This window comes from Balaenoptera physalus, assembly GCF_965194825.1.
Source record: "Balaenoptera physalus genome assembly, chromosome: 7".
Taxonomy (NCBI): domain Eukaryota; kingdom Metazoa; phylum Chordata; class Mammalia; order Artiodactyla; family Balaenopteridae; genus Balaenoptera; species Balaenoptera physalus.
In genome coordinates this window covers 30,381,000-30,393,727 of record NC_138886.1, presented here as the reverse complement: position 1 = coordinate 30,393,727, position 12,728 = coordinate 30,381,000, and positions in this window count along the sequence as shown.

Sequence of the window (12,728 nt, the reverse complement as noted above, 5' to 3'; positions counted from 1 at the left end):
TTCCTTCTGCTAACTTTGGGTTTTGTTTGTTCTTCTTTCTCTAGTTCCTTTTGGTATAAGGTTAGGTTGTTTATTTGAGATTTTTCTTGTTTCTTGAGGTAGGCTTGTATAGCTGTAAACTTCCCTCTTAGAACTGCTTTTGCTGCATTCCATAGGTTTTGGATCGTCGTGTTTTCATTGTCATTTGTCTCTAGGTATATTTTGATTTCCGCTTTGATTTCTGCAGTGATCACTTGGTTATTTAGTATCGTATTGTTTAGCCTCCATGTGTTTGTGTGTTTTACATTTATTTCCCTGTAATTGATTTCTAATCTCATAATGTTGTGGTCAGAAAAGATGCTTGGTATGATTCCAATTTTCTTAAATTTACTGAGGCTTGATTTGTGACCCAGGATGTCATCTATCCTGGAGAATGTTCTGTGCGCACTTGAGAAGAACATGTAATCTGCTGTTTTTGGATGGAATGTCCTATAAGTATCAGTTAAATCTATCTGGTCTATTGTATCATTTAAAGCTTGTGTCTCCTTATTAATTTTCTGTTTGGATGATCTGTCCGTTGGTGCAAGTGAGGTGTTAAAGTCCCCCACTATTACTGTGTCACTGTCAGTTTCCTCTTTTATAGCTGTTAGGAGTTGTCTTATGTATGGAGGTGCTCCTATGTTGGGTGCATATATATTAATAATTGTTATATCTTCTTCTTGGATTGATCCCTTGATCATTATGTAGTGTCCTTCCTTGTCTCTTGTAACATTCTTTATTTGAAAGTCTATTTTATCTGATATGAGTATAGCTACTCCAGCTTTCTTTTGATTTCCATTTGCATGGAATATCTTTTTCCATCCCCTCACTTTCAGTCTGTATGTGTCCCTAGGTCTGAAGTGGGTCTCTTATAGACAGCATATATATGGGTTTTGTTTTTGTATCCATTCAGCAAGCCTGTGTCTTTTGGTTGGAGCAGTTAAGCCATTCACGTTTAAGGTAATTATTGATATGTATGTTCCTATTACCATTTTCTTAATCGTTTTGGGTTTGTTTTTTGTAGGTCCTTTTCTTCTCTTGTGTTTCCCACTTAGAGAAGTTCCTTTAGCATTTGTTGTAGAGTTGGTTTGGTGGTGCAGAATTCTCTTAGCTTTGCTTGTCTGTAAATCTTTTGATTTCTCCATCGAATCTGAATGAGATCCTTGCTGGGTAGAGTAATCTTGGTTGTAGGTTTTTCCCTTTCATCACTTTAAGTATATCATGCCACTCCTTTCTGGCTTGTAGCATCTCTGCTGAGAAATCAGCTGTTAACCTTATGGGAGTTCCCTTGTATATTATTTGTCATTTTTCCCTTGCTGCTTTCAATAATTTTTCTTTGTCTTTAATTTTTGCCGGTTTGATTATTATGTGTCTCGGTGTGTTTCTCCTTGGGTTTATCCTGTATGGGACTCTCTGTGCTTCCTGTACTTGGGTGGTTATTTCCTTTCCCATGTTAGGGAAGATTTCAACTATAATCTCTTCAAATATTTTCTCGGGTCCTTTCTCTCTCTTTTCTCCTTCTGGGACCCCTATAATGCGAATGTTGTTGCGTTTAATGTTGTCCCAGAGGTCTCTTAGGCTGTCTTCATTTCTTTTCATTTTTTTTTTCTTTATTCTGTTCTTCAACAGTGAATTCCACCATTCTGTCTTCCAGGTCACTTATCCGTTCTTCTGCCTCAGTTATTCTGCTATTGATTCCTTCTAGTATATTTATCATTTCAATTATTGTATTGTTCATTTCTGTTTGTTTGTTCTTTAATTCTTCTAGATGTTTGTTAAACATTTCTTGCATCTTCTCGATCTTTGCCTCCATTCTTTTTCCGAGGTCCTGGATCATATTCCCTATCATTATTCTAAATTCTTTTTCTGGAAGGTTGCCTATCTCCACTTCATGTAGTTGTTTTTCTAGGGTTTTATCTTGTTCCTTCATCTGGTACATAGCCCTCTGCCTTTTCATCTTGTCTATCTTTCTATGAATGTGGTTTTTGTTCCACAGGCTGCAGGGCTCTAGTTTTTCTTGCTCCTGCTGTCTGCCCTCTGTTGGGTCCATGTGTTTGTATTTTTTACATAGTTTTTCCTGTAATTGATATCAAGTCTCATAGCATTGTGGTCGGTAAAGATACTTGATATGATTTTAATTTTCTTAAATTTACAAAGGCTTGATTTGTGACCCAAGATATGATCTATCCTGGAGAGTTTTCCATGAGCACTTGAGAAGTGTATTCTGTTGTTTTTGGATGGAGTATCCTATAAATATCAATTAAGTCCATCTTATTTTATGTGTCATTTAAAGGTTTTGTTTCCTTATTTATTTTCATTTTGGATGATCTGTCCATTGGTGAAAGTGAGGTGTTAAAGTCCCCTACTCTTATTGTGTTACTGTTGATTTCCCCTTTTATGCCTGTTAGCATTTCCCTTAAGTATTGAGGTGCTCCTATGTTGGGTGCTTAAATATTTACAATTGTTATATCTTTTTCCTGGATTGATGCTTTGATCATTATGTAGTGTGCTTCTTTGTCTCTTGTAATAGCCTTTATTTTAAAGTCTATTTTGTCTGATATGAGAATTGCTACTCCAGCTTTTTTCTGATTTCCATTTGCATGGAATATCTTTTGCCATCCCCTCACTTTCAGTCTGTATGTCTCCCTAGGTCTGAAGTGGGTCTCGTGTAAACAGCATATATAAAGGTCTTGTTTTGTATCCATTCCACCAGTCTGTGTCTTTTGGTTGGAGCAGTTAATCCATTTACATTTAAGGTAATTTTCGATATCTATGTTCTTATTACCATTTTCTTAATTGTTTTGGGTCTGTTTTTGTAGGTCTTTTCCTTCTCTCGTGTTTCCTTCTTAGAGAAGTTCCTTTAGCATTTGTCGTAAAGCTGGTTTCGTGGTGCTGAATTCTCTTAGCTTTTCCTTATCTGTGAAGGTTTTAATTTCTTTGTCAAATCTGAATGAGATCCTTGCTGGCTAGAGTAATCTTGGTTTTAGGTTTTTCCCTTTCATCACTGTAAATATGTCCTGCCCCACCCTTCTGACTTGCAGAGTTTCTGCTGAAAGATCAGCTGTTAACGTTATGGGGATTCCCCTGTATGTCATTTGTTGATTTTCCTTTCCTGCTTTTATTATTTTTTCTTTGTATTTAATTTTTGAATGTTTGATTAATATGTTTCTTGGCATGTTTCCCTTGGATTTATCCTGTATGGGACTCTCTGCGCTTCCTGGACTTGATTGAGTATTTCCTTTCCCATGTTAGGGAAGTTTTCGACTACAATCTATTGTAACATTTTCTCAGGTCCTTTCTCTCTCTCTTCTCCTTCTTGGACCCCTATAATGCTAATGTTGGTGCATTTAATGTTGTCCCAGAAGTCTCTGAGACTGTCCTCAATTCTTTTCATTCTTTTATTTTTATTCTTCTCTGAGGTAGTTATTTCCATTATTTTATCTTGGAGGTCACTTATCCATTCTTCTGCCTCAGTTATTCTGCTATTGATTCCTTCTAGAGAATTTTTCATTTCATTTATTGTGTTGTTCATCATTGTTTGTTTGCTCTTTAGTTCTTCTAGGTCCTTGTGAAACGTTTCTTGTATTTTCTCCATTCTATTTCCAAGATTTTGGATTATCTTTCCTATCATTACTCAGAATTCATTTTCAGGTAGACTGCCTATTTCCTCTTCATTTGTTTGTTCTGGTGTGTTTTTACCTTGGTTCTTCATCTGCTGTGTATTTTTCTGTCTTCTCATTTTGTTTAACTTACTGTATTTGGGGTCTCCTTTTCGCTGGCTGCAAGTTCGTAGTTCCTGTTGTTTTTGGTATCTGCCCCAGGTGGGTGAGGTTGGTTCAGTGGCTTGTGTAGGCTTCCTGGTGGAGGGGACTGGTGCCTGTGTTCTGGTGGGTGAGGCTGGATCTTGTCTTTCTGGTGGGCAGGACCACGTCTAGTGGTGTGTTTTGGGGTGTCTGTGAACTTATTATGATTTTAGGCAGCCTCTGTGCTAATGGGTGGGGTTGTGTTCCTGTCTTGCTAGTTGTTTGGCATGGGGCATCTAGCACTGGTACTTGCTGGCCGTTGTGTGGAAGCTGGGTCTTAACGTTGAGATGGAGATCTCTGGGAGAGCTCTTGCCAATTGATATTATGTGCGGCCAGGAGGTCTCTGGTGTTCCAGTGTCCTGAACTCGGCTCTCCCACCTCAGAATCTCAGGCCTCACACCAGGCCAGAGAACCAACACCCTGTCAGCCACACAGCCAGGTACATGGGGATTTTCTTGTCTTTTGGGAAGTCTGAGGTCTTCTGCCAACGTTCAGTAGGTGTTCTGTGAGAGCTGTTTCACATGTAGATGTATTTTTATGTATTTGTTGGGAGGAAGGTGATCTCCACATCTTACTCCTCCGCCATCTTGAAGGTCCCTCTCCTTTTATTCTCTAAGTTAAATATGTATGTGTATAAAATCATACAACTGCTTATTTAATCAGATAAATCGTTCATCTAATTTAATAATTTTAATGAGGTGGTGAATTATTTAGAAATGAATAGCTTGGTCTTTTGTTTGTCGTGGATTTTACTGTTGAAACGTTGCTGTGGTCTGAGCCATTATTTGATATTGGGAAGCTTGTATACTATTTAAGTTACGTTTTTATTCAAAGGATAGTGAATATTCCTGGTACCTGAACCTTTAGCATCTTGGAGGTGGTTGGCTGCTCTGCCTATATGTGTGGAGGGCCTGAATTTTTAATAATAGTCATGATAATATTGCCACCAATGCTACAACTCCTGTCATCTGCTCTGCTACCTTGCCCCTGCAAATGTTGTGCTCCTCCAAAATAGCAGGTGGGCCCAGAACATGCCACTGACACTGTTACTGTTACTAGCTTTGTCCACTCAGCAGTCCACCAGGGGTTACCCAGGTTTGTACTAGCAAGATTCACAGGGTGAATTTCCTGCCTCTGCAGCTGCTGTACAGCATTTTTAGGTGGAATTTGTCTCAATAACCCATATAACAGAATTTCCTAATTTAATATTCAGCATGGCTATGCTGGTATGAACTAGTTGAAAAGCAGCTTTAGGTATGCCAGCTGTGTCAGTTAGGATGAAGTTCTGCTGCATATAACAGTTAGCTTAAACAAGACAGATGTTTATTTTTCTTTTTTATGTAAGAGAGTCTGGAGATGGGCAGTTCAGGGCTGCTATGGTAACTTGATAGTCTCTAGGAATCTAGGTTCCTTCTCTTCTCTTTGATGCTCTGTTATACTGGCATTCTGTCCTGTGGTTCAAAAGCTGCTACTCAAAATCTAGTCATCACGCCATACCCCAGCCAGCAGGAAGGTGCGCAAATGGAGGGAAGAAAGGTGCGGTGCCTTCCTTTTAGAAGACTTCCTAGAAGTCCCACACAACATTTTTCTTTATATCTCTTTGTCTAGTACTTTACTACACAGTCACATATAAGAGCAAGGGAAGCTGGAAAATTTAGTCTCCAAACTGGGATGCTATATTTCTAAGCCATAATTAAGATGATAGCTAAAGGCTGGGTGGTAGAGACAACTTGCACTTTTCCACACCACCCCTTAATTCATTTTCCTGTTTCCTTAAGGAAGGTAGCAAAAGCACAAGGACACAAAGAAACAGATGGAAAATATAAAATGTTCACTCAGGCTATCATTTAAAATTACTTTGATTCTGGCTTATGAACATTTGAAAACACTTGCTAGGAACAAATTTCTTCCATCAGTATACTAAAATATCAGCATCCTCTGGTCCTACCCTCACAGAAATCCTTGACCTGGACTGGGATGCTGATTTTAATAATGATAATATTTTCAGTGTATGCGGCTTAAAGCCTTTAGGGGAAGAAAATAGAGATCTGTGGTCCTGGATATTGCTGAGTATGTTTGGTGTGCTTGAGAGGAACAGAGTAGCACTGAATACACAGATGCTGATGCAGATCCGCCACTCAACCGAGTCCAATTGTGAAGATTTTATAAGAAGAAACTGTATCTTCCCAAGAACTCTAGTCTGAGGGGAAAAAATAACAAAACCAAATTCATATTTGTGAGCATGCTGTACATTTTCAAGAAGCTCCTTTATTGATATGTTTTAATTGCTTCCTATTTGCCCTGTTGGTGAGGGACGGATTCCCATCCTAGGGTTATGAGGATGGTCAAACACCTGAGACTTGACACTGGGCAGATGAGTTTGATGGTAGTTCGTTAGTCATATATACTCATAGCCTGGAGGAGGAGGATATTGTATGCTATACAAGCTCATTCAGGTGTTGGACTTGGGAACAGAGTGAAAAGCTCTGTCATAGTAAGAGGGTAAGATGCTCCCTGGCACCCATAGGAGGATGTGCTTGGCTTGTTTGAATAATTTTGCAGGTTGGTAGGAAGTTAAAACCAGCTACTCAGGCCTGAGCGGGAACTGTGCCTGACCCCTTTGATAAGGACGACAGTTTGGCTAGGAGACCTCATCTAAGGGAGGAGAGTTGAGAGGCAACCTTGCAGTTAGAGCATTCAAGGCTCTCCTATTTCAACAGATGTCAAGGCAGCACATAATATTGATCCTTAATATTAGGCTGTACACCACATGCTGCAGATTTTTCTGCTCCTCATTGGAGATCAGTTTAAACATGGAGGCTTGAGTCTTTGTAATTTACCTCTGTTTGCTAAGTACAGTGAATATTCAATACTTGACTAAATTTCCTTTTCTTTTAAAAGTATATTAATATTTATTTCAGAAAGAATCCAATGGTTACAGGGTTTATAGTCTTGATATTGTATCAGGTAAAGAGAAAACATCAAATAGCTATTTCTTTTTTTCTGCAGAGGACATGTCAGCAGTGGGACAGTCCTTACCATGAAGTATGCAGGGACGTTAGTGGCATGGGTCTCTGGCAAAGGAAAAGAGGCTGGACTGGGCTAGGGAAATTGACATAGCTCTATAACTGGCCCATAGGGGGAATGGTCAGATAATATCCAAAAAGATATGGTGAGCTCACACATAATTTAGGGTTGGCACTTATATCTTTGGGAGTAAACATCAGTGGTAGCGGTGATTTCCAAACTCAGGAAGGTAGCAGTACCTTGACAATGAATTATTAATTCAGTGGCTCTGGTAAAATGGAGAAGTCCTGTCCTGGGTGTGGTCACAGAGGTGTTTCATATGGCATCAGAGACAGTGCTTCTCACCCAGCAGGAAACACTGGTAGAGCTAAACCATTGGGGATTGAATGATTCTAGCAGCTAAGGGACAGAGATTCTTAGGGAGAGTTTTGAGTGTCCAGGTTTTATCAGAAACTAATTTGTTTTATCTTTTAAAAATAACTGAATGGGGATACCCCTGCCCTATCATTCAGATTTTCTTTTATTATATCAGTGATGCAAAACATGTTAAGCAAAATTTTTCCTCTTAGAATTTCAGTCTTTAAAAATACCTGTCAATTGTATGGGGGAAAAACATCCACTCTTGTTTGGAACACAGAAACTGTACTAAAATGAGTTAGGTTAATGTTACAACAAACACTAGTTGATCAGCTACTATATTTTTGGCATCGAACTATGTGTTTAGAAGTCCTATAAAGAAATATGCATGACTGTCCCCTTTTCTATGCTCATAAATAATTGCAAACAAAATAGTATGACGAGAGTTTCATGAAAACTACTTTGTGTGCTTGCTTTAGAAGTGAAGAAGCAAAATATTCCATTGGTCTGATAAAAGAAAAAAAAATGTAGGGGAATCAAAGTTAAGGTGAGACTTGAAAGATGGGTAGAAATTTTTTTTAAAATAAAGTTTATTTTTACGCAAACTAATATGTACTCAAAATATTTCCAAAATGTTCCAAGAAAAATGTAAAACAATTTCATCACTTTTTGACGAGTACTGATAACATTTTCATGCATAAGGCCTTTCATGCCTTATGTTGTTTTACATACTCTACATACAATTCTCTAAATTGTATTTTCCTAAATTCTTAAAAACTTCTAGAATATATGGATTCCATAAAATACATGTACCATAATTTAAGCAATTCCCCACTCAGACAATTTGAACTCTGAATTTCTAGGAATAGATTAATCAAAAGTTGAGGTTACAATTTTAATGCTGTATTCTAGGATTTTAACTTTTTAAAACTGTTGTTAAGGATGTGTTTCACCATACTCTTGGCATTATAATTATAATTTTTAGTATTTACTCATTTATGGATTAAAATAATATGCAATTATTTAAGTTGAATTTATTTGGTTGAATATTTTATCCATTTACTTTCCAATCAGTTGAAATTTTTATGTGAAATACATTTTTGACATTTCTATGCATTCACCTAATGTCATCTATGTGTTTCTAATCATTTATATTAATTCCTTATATATTAGATATTAAACTAGGAACAGTATTCTTCTGTTATGCTTGTCTTAAATATTTTCCCAATTTATTTTCTAAACAGTGAATATTTTATGTATTTTAATCTGTCAATTTATTTTTTATTTAAATAAAGTTTAGAAATGCTCTCAGACAGGAGAATTTTATTGTGCATAGATACAGACATTGCCTTTCAAGAGACAAGTGGCATCAAAGACTGTGAATAGGTGAAAGAGTAGTTTAGTTGGAATAAAGATTTGTGCAAATCAGTACTGATGCCTAAATTTGGGAAGGTGGTTGGTGATAGAGTTAAGAGATCTGACTTCCATTTCTGTAAAAAATGTCTTTGGGATTTTGATAGGGATTGAATTGAATTTGTAGATTTCTTTGGGTAGCTTGGACATTTTAACAACATTAAGTCTTCTAATTTATGAGCACAGGATGTTTTTCCATTTGTGTTTTGTTTAATTTCTTTCATCAAGGTTTTGTAGTTTTCAGTATATAAATCTGTCACCTCCTTAGTTAAGTTTATTCCTAAGTATTTCATTCTTTTTGGTGCTGTTGTAAATGGGATTTTTTTTTCCAAATTTCCTTTTCAGATAGTTTGTTGTTAGTGTATAGAAAGAATGGATTTTTTTGTATGTTGATTTTGTATCCTGCAACTTTACTGAATTCATTTGTTAGTTGTCACAGTTTTTCTTAATGATGTGTTTAAGGATTTCTATGTATAAGATCATGTCATGTGCAAACAGGTATAATTTTAATTCTTTCCTTTCAATTTGGATGCCTTTAATTTCTTTCTTTCTTTCTAATATTTTGCAATATTTGACAATATGAATGGACCTTGAGGACATTATTCTAAGTGAAATAGCCAGACACAGAAAAACAAATACTGCATGATTCCACTTATATTAGGTATTTAAAATAGTCAAATTTATAAACTCAAAGGCTGGAATGGTGGTTCTCAGAGGCTGTGGGGAGAAGGAAATGTGGAGTTATTAATCAACACAAAGTTTCAGTTAAATAAGATAAACTCTGAAGATGTGATGTACAATATTGTACACATTGTCAAGAATAATGTATGGTACTCTTAAAATTTGTTGTGTTCTTATCTCAATGAAAATTTTTAAGAAATGGAAATGCTTCAGAAAAAGGGAGCGGTGTGTTATGACTTCCAGCTCAGGAATGAATTTTTTTCAGTTGAGAATTGAGGGACCACTGAAGGTTTTGAACAGAGAAGTGCTATGATAAAAATGACTTTTTAGATAAGTTAACTTGTTGCTATGTATTGGATCAGTTGGAAACAGGAATGAGTGAGTGATTGGGGAAACCAGGTGTATTAGTTTCCTATTGCTATAGGGAATTACCACAAACTTAGTAGCTTAAAACAACACAAATTTATTATCTACAATTCTGGAGGTCAAAAGTTAGAAATGGATTTCACTGGACTGAAATTAAGGTGTAGGTCAGGGTGTGCTTTGTCTGGAGCTCTGGGGAGGATCTGTTTCCTTGACTTTTTCAGCTTCCAGAGGATACCTGTGTTCCTTAGCTCGTGACCCCCTGCCTCTGTCTTCAAAGCTAATAGGATAATATTTTTGTATATTTTTCTGACTATGAACATCTGCTTTCATAATCACATTTTCTCTGACTGTGACCCTTTTATCACCCTCTTATCAGGACACCTCTGGTTACATTAGACCCAACAGTATAATCCAGGATTATCTCCCCATGTCAAAATGCTTAATTTAATCACATCTGCAGAGTCCCCTTTTGCCATGTACTATAACATATTCACAGGTTCCAGAGATTAGGACACGGACATCTTTGGGGGACCATTATTCTGTCTACCACACAAGCATAGGACATAAATTCATATGCGAATTAATGAAGACCTGAACTATAGTGATGGCTATGAGATTGATACTTCTCTGTACCTCCCTCTATAACTGATCCATCATAAAAAGTCTATTGTCTCTTCCTATGCATGATCCTTTGAAGCTATCTATTTCTTACTTTTTATTCCCACTGAACCATTCTTCACTTTGCCAATTTTGTGTTTTTGCTAACTGTTGACTTCATCTAACGGTTATTTCCTGTATCTTCTTTAGCTATCCAAATTTTGCTAATTCATTGTTAAATTGCATTTCTTTTTGTGTTTAAAAGGAGATAAACCATACTTAAGTGATTTTCTTCCCTGGTCTATGAGACTTCTGTTGAGTTTTTATTGTTTAGTCATTTTCAGAGTATTAGGCTTTTCCACAAGCATGGCGGGTAATTGCACTGAGTTTGTTCATTGCAAATCACACTGGAAATTCATCCAAACGGCTCATTTTTCAAAAAAAAAAAAAAAAAAACTCAACCAAATGAATTTTCAATTCATGCATGTATGCAGAATCTAAGCTCTGAATCATTTTTGGTTTCTCCCTGTTTCTTTCCTCGCCTCTGGTCAACAAACCATTTACATTAAAACACAAACAAAAAAGCCAACAGGATAGTTAGCTTTCTCTCCTCATTTTAGAAAGGAAAATCTGAAGCTCAAAGAGATGTCATGATGAGGTCACCAAATTATATAAAAATATTCAAACCCCAGACTCATTTTTATAGCAGGCATCTTGCTATTACACCACACTGCCTGAAGTCCAAATCACTGAAAATTAAATCCTCATATACCCATCAAGGAACTCCTTCTTTCAAGGCTTTGTGAAGAGAAGAGAATTTCTGATAATCTGCTGGTATTTTGTAAATCTAAGGCATAGAGTATAAAAATGTGGAGCGGAAAGACGGTTAAACCTTTCATTTTCTAGTGAGCATGCACTCTAGGGTGGGGCTGTTGAAAGAAGTAATTTGACCCTATTTTTCCCCCTACCCACAAAAATAAAGTGAGGAACTCAATATTGGCTATTGAGACAGGAAGAAGTTAGATTTATCAGAGCAGACACTTCAGGTTAGTTGGAATCTCTGGCTTTCCATATCTGTCCCTGATATCCAATGGTGCCTGGGTCCCTGGGTCAATCTGGTCCATTCCACAGAGCACAGTCAAATAAAAGATCAGAAGAGAAGTCTTTGCTGGCTGGCTGTCACGTGGATATTTTTCCTCTCACCCATTAAAAAGATTTTACCAGATCCAGTTTCATAGTCCTGCAAATTTGGGAACTGCCTTTTAAAGCTGCTAGTCTGAGGTGGAAATAGGGTCAAGACTTTAATCACAAGATGCATGAGAAAGAGGTGATAAAGTCAGGTACTGTGTGAAAACAGGCATATTGGGAAGTCTAGGGTTGGTGGCTTTTTCTCTGAAGAAACAAAAAGGCAACAAACAGCTTAAAGAGCTAGGAGTAAGACAGCATGCATTCACAAATCTTTATTGGTGAATGTCTTCCAGGATATTTATCTGGTCACAGAAGGATCATCAGCTGACTCGTGAGAAACTTAGATATAAGACTATATCTAACATCTCTCTACCTTTATCTCTTTAATAACATACTTCCTCATTTTCTCTTAGTTTGGAATGTGGGCAGTTCCTGGTGACTGGATTTCAAGTAGATTGTCCCCAGCTTAGGATGGTTTGACTGCTGAGTTTCGGACTTTATGATGGTGTGAGAGGGATACGCATTCAGTAGACCACACTTCGGATTTTGAATTTTCATCTTTTCCCGGGTCAGCAATATGGAGTATCCTGGGCTATGATTCTCTCTCATGATGCAGGGCAGGGCAGCGCAGCGGCCACAGCTCCCAGTCAGCCACGTGATACCCTTACAACCATTCTGAACTCATACAACTATTCTGTTGTTCACTTTCAGTACAGTATTCAATAAATTACCTGAGATTTTCAACACTTTATTATAAAACAGGCTTTGTGTTAGATGAGTTTGCCCAACTGGAAGCTAATGTAAGTGTTCTGAGCACATTTAAGGTAGGCTAGGCTAAACTATGATGTTTGGAAGGTTAGGTGTATTAAATGTGTTTTTGACTTACAATATTTTCAACTTGTGATGGGTTTATCAGGACCTAACCCCATTGGAAGTCAAGGAAAATCTGAAGCACAGAATGTTAAGTGCCACGACAGACAGAAGTGTGTGTGTGTGTTAAACCTTAAAGCATAACTCTTGAATTACTATAGCATGCTCCACTCTTCAGCAGAAGAGACAGATTTCATAGTGTGTCACTTACTGTGAATGTACCAACAATGCAGTGTTCAAAAGTACAAATGTTGTAGCCAGAAACTTTGGGTTTCTTGGAAAGATTTTTGGGAAATCTTTTAAGATTGTAGCTGTCTAAAACTCTGCCTACTAGAAATTTTCACATAGGCTCTGTCATATCCTGTAAAAGACTAGCTCATAAATGGGAGAACAATTGTTCTGATACA